The sequence below is a fragment of the Podarcis muralis genome, chromosome 2, assembly GCF_964188315.1.
Source record: "Podarcis muralis chromosome 2, rPodMur119.hap1.1, whole genome shotgun sequence".
NCBI classification, from domain to species: domain Eukaryota; kingdom Metazoa; phylum Chordata; class Lepidosauria; order Squamata; family Lacertidae; genus Podarcis; species Podarcis muralis.
Genome location: NC_135656.1, coordinates 105,887,037 through 105,907,117, shown reverse-complemented (window position 1 = coordinate 105,907,117; position 20,081 = coordinate 105,887,037). Strand labels below are relative to the sequence as shown.

At 47.3% G+C, this 20,081-nt stretch overlaps 2 protein-coding genes across 2 annotated transcripts in view; both read right to left on the bottom strand.

The window, feature by feature from the left end:
- The window catches only part of GABBR1 (gamma-aminobutyric acid type B receptor subunit 1), a 167,482-nt gene that overhangs the window by 137,446 nt on the left and 9,955 nt on the right, over positions 1 to 20,081 (bottom strand).
- Positions 13,937 to 20,081, bottom strand: part of LOC114592123 (kyphoscoliosis peptidase-like) — a 201,021-nt gene continuing 194,876 nt past the window's right edge. The window contains exon 7 of the transcript XR_013391039.1: positions 13,937 to 14,053. The gene's annotated coding sequence lies outside the window, so the exon portion shown is untranslated. The remainder of the gene's footprint in view (positions 14,054 to 20,081) is intronic.

The following is a 20,081-nucleotide window of genomic DNA, read 5'->3' as shown; positions in this document are numbered from 1 at the left end:
ATTGTCCTGGTTCAAGTTCTTAGCCAAAATAACATTCCCACTGATGTTTTATAGGGTCAGGTGAACCAACCAATGCCCCAGGTATAATTTTACAGATTGTGGATGTTATACCTGGGTCTTGTCCTTCTGTGGATACTACAAGTCTTTCAAATGGGGCTAGTGGTAACTGGGTTAGCCAAAATAGTGCGGCTTTAGTGGAGCAGCAGCCAAGGGGGTTGTAAGTTTCCTATTTAGCCCATATTTCTTGGCCTTGATAATGGTGTATTTCTGTTATAAAAGTCACAGAACCAGTACAATAGTACCTCGGGTTAAGTACTTAATTCGTTCCGGAGGTCCGTTCTTAACCTGAAACTGTTCTTAACCTGAAGCACCACTTTAGCTAATGGGGCCTTCCGCTGCCACTGCGCTGCCAGAGCACGATTTCTGTTCTCATCCTGAAGCAAAGTTCTTAACTTGAGGTACTATTTCTGGGTTAGCGGAGTCTGTAACCTGAAGCGTATGTAACCCGAGGTACCACTGTATAAACCTTTTGCCTTCCAACCGGCCACATCAGATTGTCATGAACTGTTGTGAAATAGCGTGTCAGAGACCAGGCTGAGGAGTCCTGCTCTGATGAGGAATGGTGGGAGCCTATTCCTCCCTCTGTTCCTGGCCAGGATCCTGAATCTTCCCAGGGGCAGTGGAGCAGTATAGATTTGGAACAGTGGTTTGCAGAGGGGCATAGTTCTGAAAACAAAAGTTGGGATGAATTGGGGGGTGAACAACAAAGTGAAGAAGAACTGGGAGAGAGAATGCTAACAGACTCTCTCTCACTGGAAAGCATCCAGCCTATCAGTCCAAGGTCACGTATAGCAGATAAGGTAGCTACACAAAAGGCACAGTGGTTGCAAGATCAGGTTGCAAGACGCGGAAGCGACTAGAGGGGAAGTGAGTGGAAACCTTAACTGGGAGCACCGTCGTTCCTAGAATGGATGCTTTGTTCTTTTGCCTTGATCATTACAGACTCTTTAAATGGTAAGCGACTCTTTTTGCTTTGTCCTGCTTATCTACGGCCAAAGGGGGGGGGGGACCGAGCCCCCCCAAAGCCTGACATAGTGAGTGGAAGGCGCCAGTGGGGACAACACTGGAGTTAGTGTTTCTGCCTTCTCTTTTTAGGCATTAAGCATGGTTTGCGTGAATCTGTTTTGAACTTTTAGGCCGGTTCTAAATTTCTAATTTAGTATGCTGATGTTGGTATTCCCTTGATTAGTTCTATTTCCATTTGGACCCACTGGTAATCATTTAAAATAAAAGGGGTGGCATGTCTTACTTGGTTAGCAGTGAAGTATAACTCCAGGTTAGGGCATAGCTGTCAACTTACAGATTTGAAAAATAAGGGATCAGCAGCCAAAATAAGGGATTTTCCAGGCACAGGTATGTTCAGCTTCTGAGCCCCTCTGAGCCAAAGGCAGAAAGCCCAGCCAGCAGCCAAACGAAGCCTCAAGCGGTGGTTCCCACAGCGCCGCAACCCGGCAAAGGGGATGCAGCAAGGAAAACCACCGTCACCTCTCCGCTGGGAAGTGCTGAGCAAAGGCGAGTCCGCAGGCAACACGGCCGACTTGATCGGCACCAGGCATGTAAGCTCCACCCCCATTTGATCTTAGACTCCTTATTGGGTCAGCAACGCAGCCAAGCAACACAATTGGAGCCTCCCTCCTCCCTGGCCGGCAGGGAGGGAGGGAGAGGAGCTGCTTCCTTTGAAACCCAGGACATCATCAGTAAGGGACAGCAGCGGGACACGGCGCTGGGATAAGGGAGTTTCCCGCCAAATCAGGGACGGTTGACAGCTATAGGCTAGGGATGCCTCTACCTCCTTCCATTGTGAGGAAGCTCCAGGAGCTTGGTGGCTGATGGTTGGTAGGGGAACAGAAAACCAGGAGGAACGATGGCCTTATAAAAGGGTAAAAGAGTATTGGGAAATGATTCACAATGAATTGAAAAAAAATGTTTAAAAGTCATTTCCCAAAAAAACCCAGAGTTCTTTCTGTTGGGGATAATTCAGACTGAAATTCCCAGGTGTCAAAAAAGGTTATCTATGTATGCAACAACTGCAGCCCGTGTTTCGTTAGCCCAAAAGTGGAAAACGAGCCTGGTCCCAACCAGAGAAGAATGGCAACTTAAGTTGACAGAATATGTGCAGCTTTGCAGACTTAACACATAGAATAAGAGAACAAGAAGAACATACATTTAGAGAAGATTGGAAACGTTTATTGAACATATGGGAAATAATTGTGTGCAGCTGAAAACGCTGGCAGCATTAAGATAAATTCAACAGTGTAAACAAGTTTTGATGGATGCAATAATGGAATACTGAATGGGATCGTTTTTGTAAAATATGCAGGGATTTATGATATGTAAAATGAACCATGGAAAGAGAAGAAGGGAAGTCACTGATCTCTTAAGATGAGAAATGAGTATTTTAAATGGTGAGACAGAAAATTTAATAAAAATGATATACAGAGAAAACAAGGAGGAACGGAACGGAGAACCACTAGAACTTGTGGACATCCAGTGTTTGAGACCCAGGGCAGATAAAAGAAAGCGCTTCTCCATGCAGTGCATAGTTAAACCACAGAACTCACTCTGACAGGAGGCAATGACGGCCACCAAATTTAAAAGACAGCTTTAAAAGAGAACTGGAGAAATTTCTGGCGGTAAAGGCTATCAGCAGCTACTAGCCGTGACAGCTATGCTCTAACTCCACAAGCAGAGGAGGCAATGCTTCTGAATGCCACTTGCTGGAACCGCAGGAGGGGAGAGGGCTCTTGCTCTCGAGTCGTCCTCGCTGGTTTTCCACAGGCCTCTAGGGTACAGGATGCTGCACAAGCTGGGTCATTGGCCTGATCCGGAAAGGCTCATTTTATGCTCTTGCACTCTTTAAACCAGGGGTCAGCAAACGTTTTCAGCAGGGGGCTGGTCCACTGTCCCTCAGACCTTGTGGGGGGCCGGACTATATTTTTTTGGGGGGGGGGATGAACAAATTCCTATGCCCCACAAGAGATGCATTTTCAATAAAAGGACACATTCTACTCATGTAAAAACACGCTGATTCCCAGACCATCTGCGGGCAAGATTGAGAAGGTGATTGGGCTGGATCTGGCCCCCGGGCCTTAGTTTGCCTACCCATGCTTAGAAGAAGAAGAGGAGGAGGAGGAGGAGGAGTTTTTTTATATCCTGCTTTATTACTACCTGAAGGGGTCTCAAAGCAGCTAACATTCTGCTTTCCCTTCCTCCCCCACAACAAACACTCTGTGAGGTGAGTGAGGCTAAGAGGCTTCAAAGAAGTGTGACTAGCCCAAGGTCACCCAGCAGCTGCATGTGGAGGAGCGGAGACGCAAACCTGGTTCACCAGATTACGAGTCTACCACTCTTAACCACTACACCACACTGGCACACTGAATGAAATGTGCTGACTTCAGCAGTACAGTGGTACCTCGGGTTACAGACGCTTCAGGTTACAGACGCTTCAGGTTACAGACTCCGCTAACCCAGAAATATTACCTCGGGTTAAGAACTTTGCTTCAGGATGAGAACAGAAATCGTGCGGCGATGGCGCGGTGGCAGTGGGAGGCCCCATTAGCTAAAGTGGTACCTCAGGTTAAGAACAGTTTCAGGTTAAGAATGGATCTCCAGAATGACTTAAGTTCTTAACCCAATGTACCACTGTATAGCATTCGGTGTTTTTGTATTCGGGACCTACCGAAGATGCATTTAGGAACCTATTTTTAATTCCGTTATACCATATGTTGTTAATACTGCCGCCACGTGACCCAGCTTACATCAGGCCACAACCTAGTAGTGGACCCTGACCCGCCAGCTGAAAACCAGCAGAGCTGGCAGACATATTCTCAAGATCATGAATTCTCCCATAATGTGCACGTGCCACCTTTTAGTTAAACTGGGTTAATGAGGGTTAAAGGCTGGATTACCCTCGCATGCTTCCAATGCACATTTATGGGATGGCGTTGGGTTTTTTAAAATTCTATTATAATCCTCTCTTTAATGTTTTATCCAAAATTAATTAACCTCGGGCACTTTCATAATCATTATGGTGGATTAGAACGATCCCTCTGCCCTTTAGATGCTCTTTGGAAGAAAAGCAAAACCCACCCTTTCGTCGCTCTTTAACATGGGAGGAGTTGAAATGCAGCAAGCCTTTTTGGGGTGCAAAGAAGGAGAGCAAGTCCTTTTGCAGAGCCCAGACGGAGAGCATGTGGAAGAAGAGAAGAAGAAGAGTTTGGATTTGATATCCCGCTTTATCACTACCCTAAGGAGTCTCAAAGCGGCTCACATTCTCCTTTCCCTTCCTCCCCCACAACGAACACTCTGTGAGGTGAGTGGGGCTGGGAGGCTTCAGAGAAGTGTGACTGGCCCAAGGTCACCCAGCAGCTGCATGTGGAGGAGCGGGGAAGCGAACCCGATTCCCCAGATTACAAGTCCACCACTCTTAACCACTATGCCACACTGGCTCTCAAGGCCGGACAGTGGCATTTTCCCCATGTCCTTTAGAGATGTGGATGGAAATGTACAAGCAGGTTTCTGGCTGGCCAAAGCAATAGATCTGCTGACCTGGTGGAAGAAGAATGGGGAGATCATACCCTGCAGAATATCAAAAGCCAGTGATGTGGAAAGAGGCATTTCCTCCAACTGCCCTGCCATACATGAAGCAGCAACTGTTAGTGGCTTCAGATGTCCTACAAAGATGTTTTTTTCAGGCTTCCTTTGACCCGTAAAATCAGACCCTGCTGTATGTGTCTGAGAACCCTAATGCCTGTTTTGTATGCTTTCATACTGCTGTTTTAGGGACGCGGGTGGCGCTGTGGGTAAAAGCCTCAGCGCCTAGGGCTTGAATCCCCGCGGCGGGGTGCGCTCCCGTTGCTCGGTCCCAGCGCCTGCCAACCTAGCAGTTTGAAAGCACCCCCGGGTGCAAGTAGATAAATAGGGACCGCTTACTGGCGGGAAGGTAAACGGTGTTTCCATGTGCTGCGCTGGCTCACCAGATGCAGCTTTGTCACGCTGGCCACGTGACCCGGAAGTGTCTCCGGACAGCGCTGGCCCCCGGCCTCTTAAGTGAGATGGGTGCACAACCCTAGAGTCTGTCAAGACTGGCCCGTACGGGCAGGGGTACCTTTACCTTTACCTTTATACTGCTGTTTTATTGGTTTTAGGCTGTGTTTTTAAAATGACTTTTTAAAAATATGTAAGAAAAATATTGTACCCACTGAGAGGCTTTCGAAATATTAAGCACTTTATAAACGCTTTAAGTTAATTAATTGTGCAAGGAAATAATCCCGTGTCGAGCAATGGAGACAAAGGCCCTGTTGTCACAAATTGCTGAGCTGTGTCTGGAGGAGTCTATACACGGCTTCAGACCGTAACTGAATGTCCCCTGCGTTCATGGATTTTAGAATCACAAACAGTAAAACATCAGCAAGGCAGCAACACCCATAACTAACAACATCCCATTCCATGCAGTATCATTAAAACGGATAAAATAATTCAGCGGCAGATCAATTAACAGCGGCAGAAAATGCTTATCAAAAAAGGGCCTTTTTTGGAACAAATAGGTCACCAGGGGCCTTTTGAAGGCTTGCAGTGCTGAAGCAGACATGTAAATGATAGTGCTGTAAGTTTCTTACAGGTGAGGAAGAATGCTACGGCTTTTCACTGCTTTGTTTACGCGTGTATATAAGCAGAGTATAAGGTGAAACAAAAAGACAGAACATGCTCCAGAGAGCAATTTGGGTAGTCTATCCCAGACTCACCCCAAATTTCAGCAAATCAACTTTTGTTGTTGTTTAGTCGTGTCCGACTCTTCGTACCCCATGGACCAGTGCATGCCAGGCACTCCTGTTTTCCACTGCCTCCCGCAGTTTGGTCAGACTCATGTTTGTAGCTTCGAGAACACTGCCCTACCATCTCGTCCTCTGTCGTCCCCTTCTCCTTGTGCCCTCCATCTTTCCCAACATCAGGGTCTTTTCCAGGGAGTCTTCTCTTCTCATGAGGTGGCCAAAGTATTGGAGCCTCAGCTTCAAGATCTGTCCTTCCAGTGAGCACTCAGGGCTGATTTCCTTCAGAATGGAGAGGTTTGATCTTCTTGCAGTCCATGGGACTCTCAAGAGTCTCCTCCAGCACCAGAATTCAAAAGCATCAATTCTTCGGCGATCAGCCTTCTTTATGGTCCAGCTCTCACTTCCGTACATCACTACTGGGGAAACCACAGCTTTAACTATACTGACCTTTGTCGGCAAGGTGATGTCTCTGCTTTTTAAGATGCTGTCTAGGTTTGTCATTGCTTTTCTCCCAAGAAGCAGGCGTCTTTTAATTTCGTGACTGCTGTCACCATCTGCAGTGATCTAGAAACACTCTTTACCTACCTACCTACCTACCTGCCATCTGTTTGTTTGTCCATCCATCCATCCACCCACCCATCTATCTCTGCCACTCTTTGAGACTCCTGGGGGTGGCAGAGCAGCACTTTCCTGTTTTGGCTCAGTCAGCAAAACAGGACACACCAGCCCAGCTCCTGTAGATGAAATATTAGCCAATCATCCTGGATGATTACCGTATTGGCCTGAATATAAGCCTCACTCCCCCCCCCCCCAAATTCTGACCGTGAAAAGTGTGGCTTAGATTTGCGACCTTACGTTTATGCAGCCAGGAGCAGTGAGGAATGGAGTGGCTTATATTTGGGTACTTTTTCCCCCTCCTCCCCCCTCCAATTTTAAAGGTGCTGCTTATATTTGGGTGCGGCTTATATTCGGGCCAATACGGTAACCACAAAGATGGCAAAAGAACATGCTACAATAGGCTTGGAGAAGCACCAGATACACATCTTCCCTTCCTCTTCTTCCATAACATGGAGCACATTCCATATTGTAAGACCACTATGGAGTGTAATTCCTTATCCCTGGTCTCCATGATATGTGTGTGTGTGTGTGTGTGTGTGTGTGTGTGTGTGTGTGTAACAAAGACTTCCAAGTCCTGGTCTAACTCTCTAACACTCTAACCCAGGGGTCAGCAACCTTTTTCAGCCATGGGCCGGTCCACTATCCCTCAGACCTTGTGGGGCCAGACTATATTTTGAAAGAAAAATGGACAAATTCCTGTGCCCCACAAATAACCCAGAGGTGCATTTTAAATAAAAGGACACATTCTACTCATGTAAAAACATGCTGATTCCCGGACCGTCTGTGGGCCAGATTGAGAAGGCGATTGGGCCGCATCCGGCCCCCGGGCCTTAGGTTGCCTACCCCTGCTCTAACCACTGCAGCACACCAGTTCAGGAACTCTTGCTTAGAATCATAGACAAGGCAGGGCGTCCTTTCTCCGCTTGAGGCGAAAGGGGAAGTGCCACATGGCTTTGCCACTCTGCCATGCCACCTCTGCCACCAGACTTCTCACCTCCGCTGTACTGCCCACCTCCACTGGCACCACTGTTAAGTTGTGGGCGAACATATCAGACGGCACAGCGATTCTTCCAAAGCAGCTCTTTATTTGTAAGCTGGAACAGAATTGAACTGAGGAGCTCAGTCAGCCTGCTTATATAGAGCTCCAGAACAATGTAACTGTTGCAACTTTCTAAAACTATCCAATCACTGAACGTCACTTTCGATCCTTCATTTGCACACAAACTATCCAATCACTGAACGTCACTTTTGATCCTTCATTTGCATAATTATCTACAGTATCCCCCTGCTGGCCCAGGGTGAGAACTTCAGTACATAACAACTACCATGCCACCTGCACACCACCTCTGCTGCCAGCATTGGTGCCAATTTCTGGGAAGAGACTATGTTGCTTCTTCACCAGGGGTGGAGGTGGCAAGGTGGTTGGGGTTCTCATGGGGGTGGGCAGCCCTGATCATAGAACTGAAGGGAATGTCTCTACCTTTGTTCCGGTGCCTGCAAGCTGTGAGCGTCTCATTGACTCTAGGCCATGGGTAGGCAAACTAAGGCCCAGGGGCCGGATCCAGCCCAATCGCCTTCTCAATCTGGTCCGCGGACAGTCTGGGAATCAGCTTTTTTTTTACATGAGTAGAATGTGCCCTTTTATTTAAAATGCACCTCTGGGTTATTTGTGGGGCATAGGAATTTGTTCATTCCCCCCCCCCCCAAAAAAAATAGTCCGGCCCCCCACAAGGTCTGAGGGACAGTGGACCGGCCCCCTGCTGAAAAAGTTTGCTGACCCCTGCTCTAGGCCAAGCCCATTGGCCCCATCCAAAAAGCTGGCGTTTATTTACCTTTTTGTGAAATCCAAAACTGGGCACCTGCAGAACGTTTACAGGTGCTGGAAACGCGGTTTGTTAAATGCAGGTTGTCTGTGTCCTTTTGGATGCTCATTGTCTGAGATTCAGAGCTATTGGAATATGGCCCTGGAGGTAATAATTACAGGCTACAGGTTCAAGAAGGAGCCTGCAATTATATTGCTGCATCCTGGCCAGTTTCTCAGTCAGTGGGGATTTTCCAGGGACACAGCTCCACCTAGGTTAGTTGTCTTCACAGGCCGGGAGCACTGGAGCAGCAGGAACTTATTGCAATAACGCTTGCTCTGTTTACAAAGACACAAGCAGAGCCGTGGGCAGAGGCAAACAAGCCACTCCAACAATGCCAAAGATCTCCCAGAGATTGGGCTTGGGCAGACACGCTCCGATTCAGCTAACTCCAAGGCAAGCAGCCTCCACTCTCTCCCCCTGTCTCTGGTCAGAGTCACACCACACACTTAAAACGCATCCAACACACATAAAAATCACTTGACTTCACTCCCCGAAAGAATTCCGAGAACGATGCTTTTCCCCTCACAGAGCTACAAATTCCCAGCACCTTTAGCAAAACTACAGTTCCCATGATTCTTTGGGAAGAAGTCACCTGCTTTAAATGTATGGCGTGGATCTTCTTAGCTCAAAAATTGACCTCTCTGTCCAAATGTGTGCCAAAGTTTTGTAGTTGTTTTGCAGCGTTTTGCAGCAAAAACCCAGCGTTTTGAAGCTCCCCACAAACCGAGTAATTGATACATCAAATATGGGGTTCGTACTTAACATTAACCATGAACCCCAACATTTGGAACCCCCTCCAAAGCTGTTGTTTTGCAGCAAAAAAACAAACCCCCGCGGGTGGTGCTGTGGGTTAAACCACAGAGCCTAGGACTTGCCGATCAGAAGGTCAGCATTTCGAATCCCTGTGACGGGGTGAGCTCCCGTTGCTCGGTCCCTGCTCCTGCCAACCTAGCAGTTCAAAAGCATGTCAAAGTGCAAGTAGATAAATAGGTACCGCTCAGGTGGGAAGGTAAACAGCGTTTCCGTGCGCTGCTCTGGTTCGCCAGAAGCGGCTTAGTCATGCTGGCCACATGACCCAGAAGCTGTACGCCGGCTCCCTCGGCCAATAAAGCGAGATGAGCGCCGCAACCCCAGAGTCGGCCACAACTTGACCTAATGGCCAGGGGTCCCTTTACCGTTATGTGTTGCAGCGTTGCACAAACTGAGCAATTGCTCCTCAAATGTAGGGCTATAGCTATCACTCCAAAACCCAACATTGTCCTATTCACTTCAAAACAGCGCTGATGTGTGGCAACAGTTTTGCAGCATTTTGCAGCATCCCTGCCCCCCTCCACCTGCCCAATCTCCTCAGCTGGAGGAAAGTCACTTTCCTTTCAGCTCTCCTGAATATTTCGGAGTGCCTCCAGATCGTCAGTATTTTGCAGGGTGACTTTTAAGTGCATACTTTAGGTTTGCACATTTGGATTAAAGTGGATTAAAGGGTTCTGCCACCACACAAACAAATCAGAAGGAATGCTGGAAGACGAAGACGAAGAAGAAGAAGAAGACAAAGACGAAGAAGAAAAAGAAGAAGAAGAAGAAGAAGAAGAAGAAGAAGAAGAAGAAGAAGAAGAAGAAGAAGAAGTCATGCTCAAGAAAGACTTGGTATAATTTGACCTCCACATGAACTTTAGGAATCAGAATTGAATGCTCAGTTAATCATCATCATCAAACCTTTTATTGGCATCACATACAAACATCCAAAACAAGCTCAGTTAATAGTAGGTGGTCTGGAGAAAGCTATTGCAAAAACACAGAGAGATTTTCAGCAAACAAAAGATGATTTCCTAACCATTATCTCCTATTGATGAAGCATCAGTCCAGCTATCCTGGACTTATCTGTAGTACAAAGGACTGATTGGTCAGTAGCTTAAACAATGTTACTCAGATTACTGGAAGTAGGATGCTAAAGAATTTGTGATGAATTTACCAAAAATAAAAAAGGATATGTTTTTGTTGATACTTACCAAAAGATATACAAAAGTTGATACCTAATACCATGTTATAATATCCTGGAATAAAAGAAAATCTTTAAAAATCTATTTTAAAAAGGAACAAGAGCAAAGAGGAGGAGGAGGAGGAGGAGGAGGAGAAGAAGAAGAAGTAGAAGAAGAAGAAGAAGAAGAAGAAGAATTGAAAAATATTCAACAGAAAGCCAGTGTTGTGCAGTTATTAGAGTGTTGGGCTCTGACCTGACAAACCTGGGTTCAAATCCTGGGTTCAAATTCCTCATGACCTAACCCACATCACAGGGTTGCTGTGAGCAATAAATGAGGAGGGGCAGGGAGAACAATTCACGCCATCTTCAGCTACTTGGAGAAGAAAAAACAGGATGCAAATGCAATAAACAACACCGGTGGTACCCTTTTAATTTTTTTGTTAAGGCCCTAGTGATTCGTGCCATTGCTGCAGGGGTGTCTTGATGCCGCGCAACTCCCCTGGCAGCTCTTTGCAGCTGTGCTGCCCTCAGCACATCTTCATCTTCATGCCACAAAGCCTGCGCAGCGACTCATAACTATGCAGCTTACGCCAGCATGGAGAATACTGGCCAAACACGGCACACTTGGCTGCCCAAGCAGAGGCAAGCACCCCTCTGGGGCCCTGGCCGGCCGCTTCCCTGAACATAAGTCTTTTAAAGCTCCCTCTGAGAATAGGAAGCCTTCGCGAAGCCGGGCCAGGCAGGTGGAGGCGGTGGAGGAGTGAGGAGGCCGGCGAGGAACTGCTATGCGCTGAATGGCAGCTCAGGGAGGAAGCAGGTCCAGGAAGTCTAACCACAACCCGCTGCACGGCGCGAAGCGGGAGAGCACTAAGTGGGAAGCCGTGTTCATTGCCGCAGGAGCTGCATCCCCCCACGGAGGCTTCCCGGCAGCCAGACATCCCCTATTCATTATTCATACAATAGCAGGGACAGGCAGGAGAGAGGCAGAGGGGTGGGCGACCAGCAGGCAGACAAAATAATCCCCGGGTTGCAGCCTCCTAATCGCGGGTTCCTGAAAGGCTAATCTGGAGCTGGAGAAACATACACAGTGTCAGAGAAATAAGCACACATTCACACACGAGGCGAAGGCAGAAGAGCATCCACTTGTGAGTCGAGGACCCGCCACCCGTATATGAATATACAGTGGTACCTCGGGTTAAGTACCGTACTTAATTTGTTCCGGAGGTCCGTTCTTAACCTGAAACAGTTCTTAACCTGAAGCACCACTTTAGCTAATGGGGCCTCCTGATGCCACTGCGCCACCGGAGCACAATTTCTGTTCTCATCCTGAAGCAAAGTTCTTAACCTGAGGTACTATTTCTGGGTTAGCGGAGTCTGTAACCTGAAGCGTATGTAAACTGAGGTACCACTGTAATAAGACACAAAGACACATTTGTTGTTGTTGTTGTTTAGTCATTTAGTTGTGTCGCACTCTTTGTGACCCCATGGACCAGAGCATGCCAGGCACTCCTGTCTTCCACTGCCTCCCGCGGTTTGGTCAAACTCATGCTGGTAGCTTTGAGAACTCTGTCCAACCATCTCGTCCTCTGTCATCCCCTTCTCCTTGTGCCCTCCATCTTTCCCAGCATCAGGGTCTTTTCCAGGGAGTCTTCTCTTCTCATGAGGTGGCCAAAGTATTGGAGCCTCAGCTTCATAATCTGTCCTTCCAGTGAGCACTCAGGGCTGATTTCCTTAAGAATGGAGAGGTTTGATCTTCTTGCAGTCCATGGGACTCTCAAGAGTCTCCTCCAGCACCAGAATTCAAAAGCATCAATTCTTCGGCGATCAGCCTTCTTTATGGTCCTGCTCTCACTTCCATACATCACTACTGGGGAAACCATAGCTTTAACTATACGGACCTTTGTCAGCAAGGTGATGTCTCTGCTTTTTAAGATGCTTTCTAGGTTTGTCATTGCTTTTCTCCCAAGATGCAGGCGTCTTTTAATTTCGTGACTGCTGAGAGGAAGTCCTGTTGAGCTCAGAGGAACTTACTTCTGAGTTAAAACAAGAGCCCTGTGGCATGTTGAGGACCAACGAATGTATTTATTATAGCACAAACCTGTGTGGTGCTATTAAGGTGTCACAGAACTCTCCATTGTTTTTTTCCTGCAAAAGTCTTACACAGCTACACATCTGGAAATAGTAACTTCTGGGCAGACGTGCATAGGACTGCACTGCAAATTCCACCTCATAAAAGGAAGTTCGTATATGTTACAATAACAAACAAATATTCGGCTTTCAGAGAAAATAGCATGCAGCCATTGTAATGGATATGCAGATTATGAACCAAAGAATGAACCGGATTCTGAATGCTCATACGATGGAGGTAGAATATCTCTCTCAGTCTAGGCACACACACACAACCTAGGAAATACCTTTTTTGTTTTTTTTTGTCTCACTTCATAAAATCTGCCTTCTTTGAAGCTGCTAATTATACATAAAGAGGACCATTTCTCGCTCTGTTTCAAGGAGAACTAGGTCTAGTAGTACTTGTCTCTTGCTGTGTGGCACTGACTGAAGAGGAATTCATTAAAAACTATTTGTATTTATAGCAACAACCGAAAAAACACAGATCTGCTTGAACACCATGTGGCCGTATGAGAGGGGGGAGGAATTGGGGGGGGGGGAAGAGACTACAATTTTACAACATTCCCATACCATATGATTTAAAGAGGTATTCATTTGAGAGCCACACATTGCAACCACCAACTAGCCTCCACTCATTTTGGGTGTCATTGTCTCAAAGGGATGCAACGCTCCCTCAACAAAATCACTTGGGCAGCCTGATCCTATGAGCATCAATGGCTGCTGGCCAGAATAGCTCTGTTCTTCTGAGAATCACAGGTGCGCATAGTGTTGCTGTGCTCAGCTCCTGCTTGCACACTTCTCACAGGCAACTGGGTGGCCATTGTGAGAACAGGATGCCATTGGCCTAATCCAGCCATGCTCTTCTTATGTCCTTCTGTTTAATAATAATAATAATAATCCCCGGCGCCCAAAGGCATTTCAGAGTGCACAAGGCACTGTCTGCAAACATTAGTCAGTGCATTCTGCAATTACATGTGCAGCCATTGATGGCTTGACTCAGGCGGATGAGTCCGAGCCAATTGTGAATAGAGCGCGGGAAGATCTTCCTCATTCAAGACCTCCTTCGGATAATGTAATGCCTCGCGCTCTTCCCCCACAAACAATTTGTTCTCAATATATGGTGTGGGGTTACCCAATGCCATCCCTGCCTGCAGGTCAATAGGGCTAGGCGAGGGGGAGGAATTCTGGCTGCAATATTCTAGCAAACTTGCTGCAGTTGATGTCTTTGAGCACAAGCTGTGTGGCTCTGTGGTAATTAGGGATGGATGGATCTACCGATTTCGCTGTCTCTCCTTTTCTCGTTCTTCTAGTCTTAAACTCTTCCCTCTACATTTCTGCAGCATTTTGCGATTTGTTCACTTTTTGATCCTCATGAAAATCCATCAGTACATTACTCCTAACACCTGGGGGGGGGGGATTTTTCGTAGGGGAACAGTTAGGGCAGGGGTCAGCAACCTAAGGCCCATGGGCCACAAGCGGCCCACAGGGATTGTTTAATCAGTCCATGAATCATAGAATCATAGAATCATAGAGTTGGAAGAGACCACAAGGGCCATCGAGTCCAACCCCCTGCCAAGCAGGAAACACCATCAGAGCACTCCTGACATATGGTTGTCAAGCCTCTGCTTAAAGACCTCCAAAGAAGGAGACTCCACCACACTCCTTGGCAGCAAATTCCACTGTCAAACAGCTCTTGCTGTCAGGAAGTTCTTCCTAATGTTTAGGTGGAATCTTCTTTCTTGTAGTTTGGATCCATTGCTCCGTGTCCGCTTCTCTGGAGTTGAGTCCCTACACCCAGCGCTAAACCAGCGTGGGATGGGGGCTCGCTTCCGCGGTGCTGGAAATTGTGTCTGTGCATGCGCAGACACCGGAAATCATGTCTGCGCAGACACGCTCAGGCACGCACGCAATCCAGCTCATGGAGGGATTTTCACTGGAATGAACCAGCCCAGGCAAGGTAAACCTTGCTGACCCCTGAGTTAGGGTCAGAGGCACCAGCTTGCAAGGGGAGATTGTGGGGTGGGGGGACATTGCACATGTGAGGTCATGACATCCTGACTTCGCATGCATGCGCAGCGTGCCTCCCTCTCTAAGCTGGGCAGGAGCTTCCTGGGCTTTGGGAAGGAGGTGCCAGGGGAACATTTAGAGCAGGGGTGGCCAACTCCCAAGAGGCTGCGATCTATTCACAGAGTTAAAAACTGGCAGTGATCTTTTTGGTCAAAGTTGTTGGGCTTTTTTTAGAGAGGAAGAAAGGAAAGCCCGCTTTTTTTAAGGGAGGCAAAGTTGTTGAGCTTCTTGGGGAGGGGGGAGGGAGCCAGTGATCTACTAGTGATCTACCACAGATGTCCAGTGATCACGATCTACCTGTTGGCCGTGCCTGATTTAGGGGACTAGCCTGGCCCCCCATGTCCACTGACCACACACCACTGCTTCCAATATTTAATTTCTTTTCTTGATAAATGTATATAGTGTCCTTCTTGAAAGTAGCTCAAGACAGTGTAGCTGGGTGAGTACTTTACTCTCACAACACTGTGAAGTACGGTAGGTTATGCTGAGAGCTTGCAATTGGTCCAAAGTCAACTAATCGGCTTTGAGGCCAAATGGGAATCTGAATACAGTGGTACCTCGGGTTAAGTACTTAATTCGTTCTGGAGGTCTGTTCTTAACCTGAAACTGTTCTTAACCTGAAGCACCACTTTAGCTAATGGGGCCTCCTGCTGCCGCCGTGCCGCCGGAGCACAATTTCTCTTCTCATCCTGAAGCCAAGTTCTTAACCTGAGGTAATATTTCTGGGTTAGCGGAGTCCGTAAGCTGAAGCGTATGTAACCCAAGGTACCACTGTACAGTTCTCCTATATCCACTACATCAGGTATCTTCAGCCTTTTCAAGCCAAGGATCCACTTTCAACCCAAGCATGCATTTGGGGACCCATGTCTTAATCTTTTACTGTTTGTCTACATGGTGGAAGTGCAACAACCCACCTTGGATCAGGTCATGACCCAGTCCTGGGTCCCAACCCAGCAGTTGGAGACCTGTGCACTGCACCACATTAGTGCTCTCCATTGAAGTTCATCTGAAAGTGACACCCCAGTAAGCTGGAGGAAATCTCTTGGCACTCATGCAAGACTCATTCTGTTGCCCTTGCTCCTGGTAAGCGAGATGACCAGTGGTGTGTTCTCGCGTATCAAAAATAAACGGCACCTCTGCTTACGACATTCTTACCTGACAATTACCGAGACAGAGCAGATGATATTGCTTTGTCCCCTTGTGATTCTGGAGAGATTTAACCTCTGCGAGCTTTTATTTTCATTCGTTGCACTGTGTCGCTAATTTTATCATTCCTGTTGGAACTCGTAAAGTGTTGCAAGCCGCCCTGAGCACAGTTTCTACAGCGAAAGGATGGTGGTGGGGATATAAATCCTCGGTTTAGGAAATGAATAACGAGAGGCAAGCGTTCCTTTTCATTGAAGCTAGCAGGGATTCCCTTCTGAACACAAAACACATGTACACACACAAAGCTGCTCACTATGGGTTGACACCATTGATCCAGCTAGTCCAGTCCTGTCTTAGCTGTGACAGACAGCTCTCAAGGCTGGTAGGGCAGAGGGTGGCCTTTTAAAGCCGTGCTGCCTGAGAATGTGAATATGTGTGTGTGTTTATGAAGCTGGAGATTCCAAGGATTGGTCCTGGCAACTTCAAAATATGAGGCGAGAGCCTCAGAAACACCTCCCACCCAGAAAAGTCTGTTACTGTAAAAGTGCAAAAATGTTAAATATTATTTATTTCCGTATTATATTTACAGTGGTACCTCAGGTTAAGTACTTAATTCGTTCCGGAGGTCCGTACTTAACCTGAAACTGTTCTTAACCTGAAGCACCACTTTAGCTAATGGGGCCTCCTGCTGCTGCCGCGCCGCCGGAGCATGATTTCTGTTCTCATCCTGAAGCAAAGTTCTTAACCCGAGGTACTATTTCTGGGTTAGCGGAGTGTGTAACCTGAAGCGTATGTAACCTGAAGCGTATGTAACCCAAGGTACCACTGTACTTTCTTTCTTAGATGGTGGACATGCAAAGCACGGGACTTCCTCAAAAGAATCCTGGGAACTGTAGTTTGCTGGGAATCATAGCTCTGGGAGGGATAAACTACAGTTCCCATGATTCCTTGAGGGGAAGCGATGTGCTTTAAATGTATGGTGCGCATGAAGCCAACGCCACCCAGTCACAGAAGGGGTGTACGCGCACTCTAGGTGAGAGACAAGGGTGGCTTGATTTTTCTGTTTCTGTGCCTCAGGACTAGCCGGCATATCAAACATGCGCCCAATGTAATTGATGGGCATTTTGTGCTTTTGTTATTTTACACTGTTTTGATTGGTTGTATTTAGCAGACTTCCACTGAATATTTCTTATCTGCTTGTTGATTGTAAGCGAACTCCTAAGCGGTTTATAAACAACAACAACAACATTAACAGCAGCAGCAGCAGCAACAACAACAACAAGAACATTAAATTGGCAAAAAGGACATTAAAAACAGATATTTTAAAAAATTCAAAATATAATTAAATTCAACCAACCAAGCGGGAAACAGATTAAAATGCATGGCAATTTCTGCCTGTCTGGGTAAGCTTGCCTGAACAAAAATGATTTTAGAGGGCACCGAAACGAGTACAGTGAAGGTTATAGACGATATAGATATGTACGCAGAAAGATAGATATGGCGATATATATATAAATACGTACATAGGCACACAAAAAACAGCAGGACACAGCAAAATGCCCTGCAAAGAACAGTTCGGGTCAGCTGACAGTCATGGAATTGTGAATTGGCAAAGGTCACTGTTGCCTTCCAGGAGGGAGAGGGGAGGAGTGAGGCAGCCTGGTGCAAACACGCCGGTTGAGGCTGTTGGGGCATTTGCACTGTGCCAGCCTCCCTCCCTTGCAAGTGACAGCCACCAACCTGCCAGGAATAGTGCCACTGCCCCACCTCGCAAGCTGCCTCTGGGCCCGGGAGACCTGGCTTCCCAGCCCTGATCAGCCATGAAGTTCAACAGACTGAAGGACCACACATATCTGCTATTGGGTCCCTGAAGCACAGATTCACACAAAGTGGCAAAACGTCCTTGCAGGTTATTAACAGGATTTTTATTTGAAGTGCATGTGTAAAACAAAGGTACAGGGCGATCAGTACGCAACCTGCACACTCAGTCAGGGTGCATCCCCTCTATATAGATTTGCAGAATAGAATACCACCTGATCTCTTGTAAGTCACCTGATTTCTTGTAAACCACCTGATTTCTGGGAAATCGAAACTTATAATAAGTTCCTATTACCATGTAAGGTCTTGGTCTTCTCTCCCTCCTTCCTTCAACCTCCCTCATCCTGGTATTACAATAAATCCTTGTTCCTTATCTCTATCTGCCCAGGCTAGACATTCCAAGAGGCCCCATTTGCAATGTAACATTGAAGCATGTCCTTCTGGTTGGTGTAGAAACCTCCCCTTTTGGGATAATAATAGAACAATTATATTGTAATATGCCCCTTCAAGATGACTTTGAGCTCTTCACTCGCTGAGCCTAGCCTGCTCACCAAAGGATGGTGCCCCATGCCAGAGCTGTCCTTCAACTCACCCCAAGCTTACTGCTCTGTCAAATACCACTCTGGCAGGTGGGCGGTGCCCTTTGCTCCTGCTGTGAAAAGCAGTTCTGGGGTTCCACAACAGCACTGGCAGAAAACCACACCATTGCATTCTGGGATAGCTCATCCCGGTCTGGCGCCATTGCCTGATTTTGACGCTCAACGGGAGCACCAGCATCGCCTTGAAGCAATGACGCAGAGACCAGTGGGATCCTCTAGATCAGCCTTTCTCAGCCTGTGGTTCCCCAGATGTTGTTGAACTACAACTCCCATCACCCCTAGCTAGCAAGGCCAGAGCTCAGGGAGGTTGGGAGTTGTAGTCCAACAACATCTGGGGACCCACAGGTTGAGAACCGCTGCTCTAGATGTTGGTGGGCCACAGTTCCCATCCTCCTCCTTGACTATTGACCATGCTGGCTGGCCAAGGGCCTTTGAAGGACTCCCCTGCCTTAAAAGAAAACCTGTTTCCCATGCTAGGAAACACGACACTACACCTTTTTTGGGTTCTTTTTTCTTTTCTTTTTACTGAAGGAGCAAAGCAGCGTTCATCCTCTTATTATTCTCCTCACAGCTTCCTTGGGTGTGCGAAAGCGTTACTGGAGCAAGTTTAAAAAGGTAACCGAATGATCTGACCCCCGTGAAGCTGCCTTCGAGTGAGTCAGGCTACTGATTCATGGAGCCGAGTGCGTCTCCTTTGAGCTGCAGCAACGGTTCCCCAAGGTCTCAGGCAGTTACGAAAGAGGGAGAGGAAAATCCGACCATCCACCTCTCCCACTATTTTATCGTTTCCCATCGTATCACGCCCTCCTCCACCCCCAGCCATATTTTATTGTCTAAACCAAAAAGCTGTAGACATTTGCAGGGAAGAGTCTGTAGCCCCTTGGTCATTTTGATCGTGCTATTCTGCATCTTTTCCAGCTCTGTATATGTTAACATTGTAATCTGTCCTGGGAGCTTAGGCTGAAGGGCAGGTAAACAACAACAACAACAACAACAACAACAACAACAACAAATCATTTTCTTTTCTTTTATTGAGAGAGGGCTGACCGGAATGGTACAGATCTTTCCAAATGCAAACTCATAATGGATTTATGTAAAATGCGCCGCAATACGGGTAGCTGCCTTCACAGTTATAGGTAAAGGTAAAGGGACCCCTGACCATTAGGTCTAGTCGTGGCCAACTCTGGGGTTGCGGTGCTCATCTCGCTTTATTGGCCAAGGGAGCCAGCATACAGCTTCCGGGTCATGTGGCCAGCATGGCGAACCAGAGCAGCGCACGGAAATGCCGTTTACCTTCCTGCCGGAGCAGTACCTATTTATCTACTTGCACTTTGACGTGCTTTCAAACTGCTAGGTTGGCAGGAGCAGGGACCAAGCAACGGGAGCTCACCCTGTCGTGGGGATTCAAACTGCCGACCTTCTGATCAGCAAGTCCTAGGCTCTGTGGTTTAACCCACAGCGCCACCCGCATCCCTTACCTTCACAGTTATAATATTGTAGAATTGTAGAGTTGGAAGGATCCAAATGGGTCATCTGGTCCAGGAATATTTTGTCCAACATGGGGCTTGAACTCACAACCATGAGATTAAGCGTCTCAACTGAGCTATCCCAGGTTCTTTCCTAAGCATGGAATTTGCCCTGTTCATGTTTACTGAGGGTCATGGTCAGTCACTGCCAAGTCTCTCTCCCCCCCCCTCTGTTATGCACTGAGTTGAATAGGATCCAAAATGCAGCAGTCTGATTGGTCCTAGAACAATAGGATTCAGAATGCAGCAGTCTGATTGGTCCTAGAACAATAGGATGCAAAATGCAGCAGTCTGATTGGTCCCAGTACAATAGGATTCAGAATGCAGCAGTCTGATTGGTCCTAGAACAATGCAGCAGTATGATTGGCCTGCAGGAGCCACCCAATCCGGCTCCAGATGGAAGTGAATCCACAACCTGATTGGCCTACAGGAGAATTCCGGAATTAGCCAATCACGTGCAGCCCATTGTGTACATAATGTATATAAAGCAGATACTTTGGGGAAAC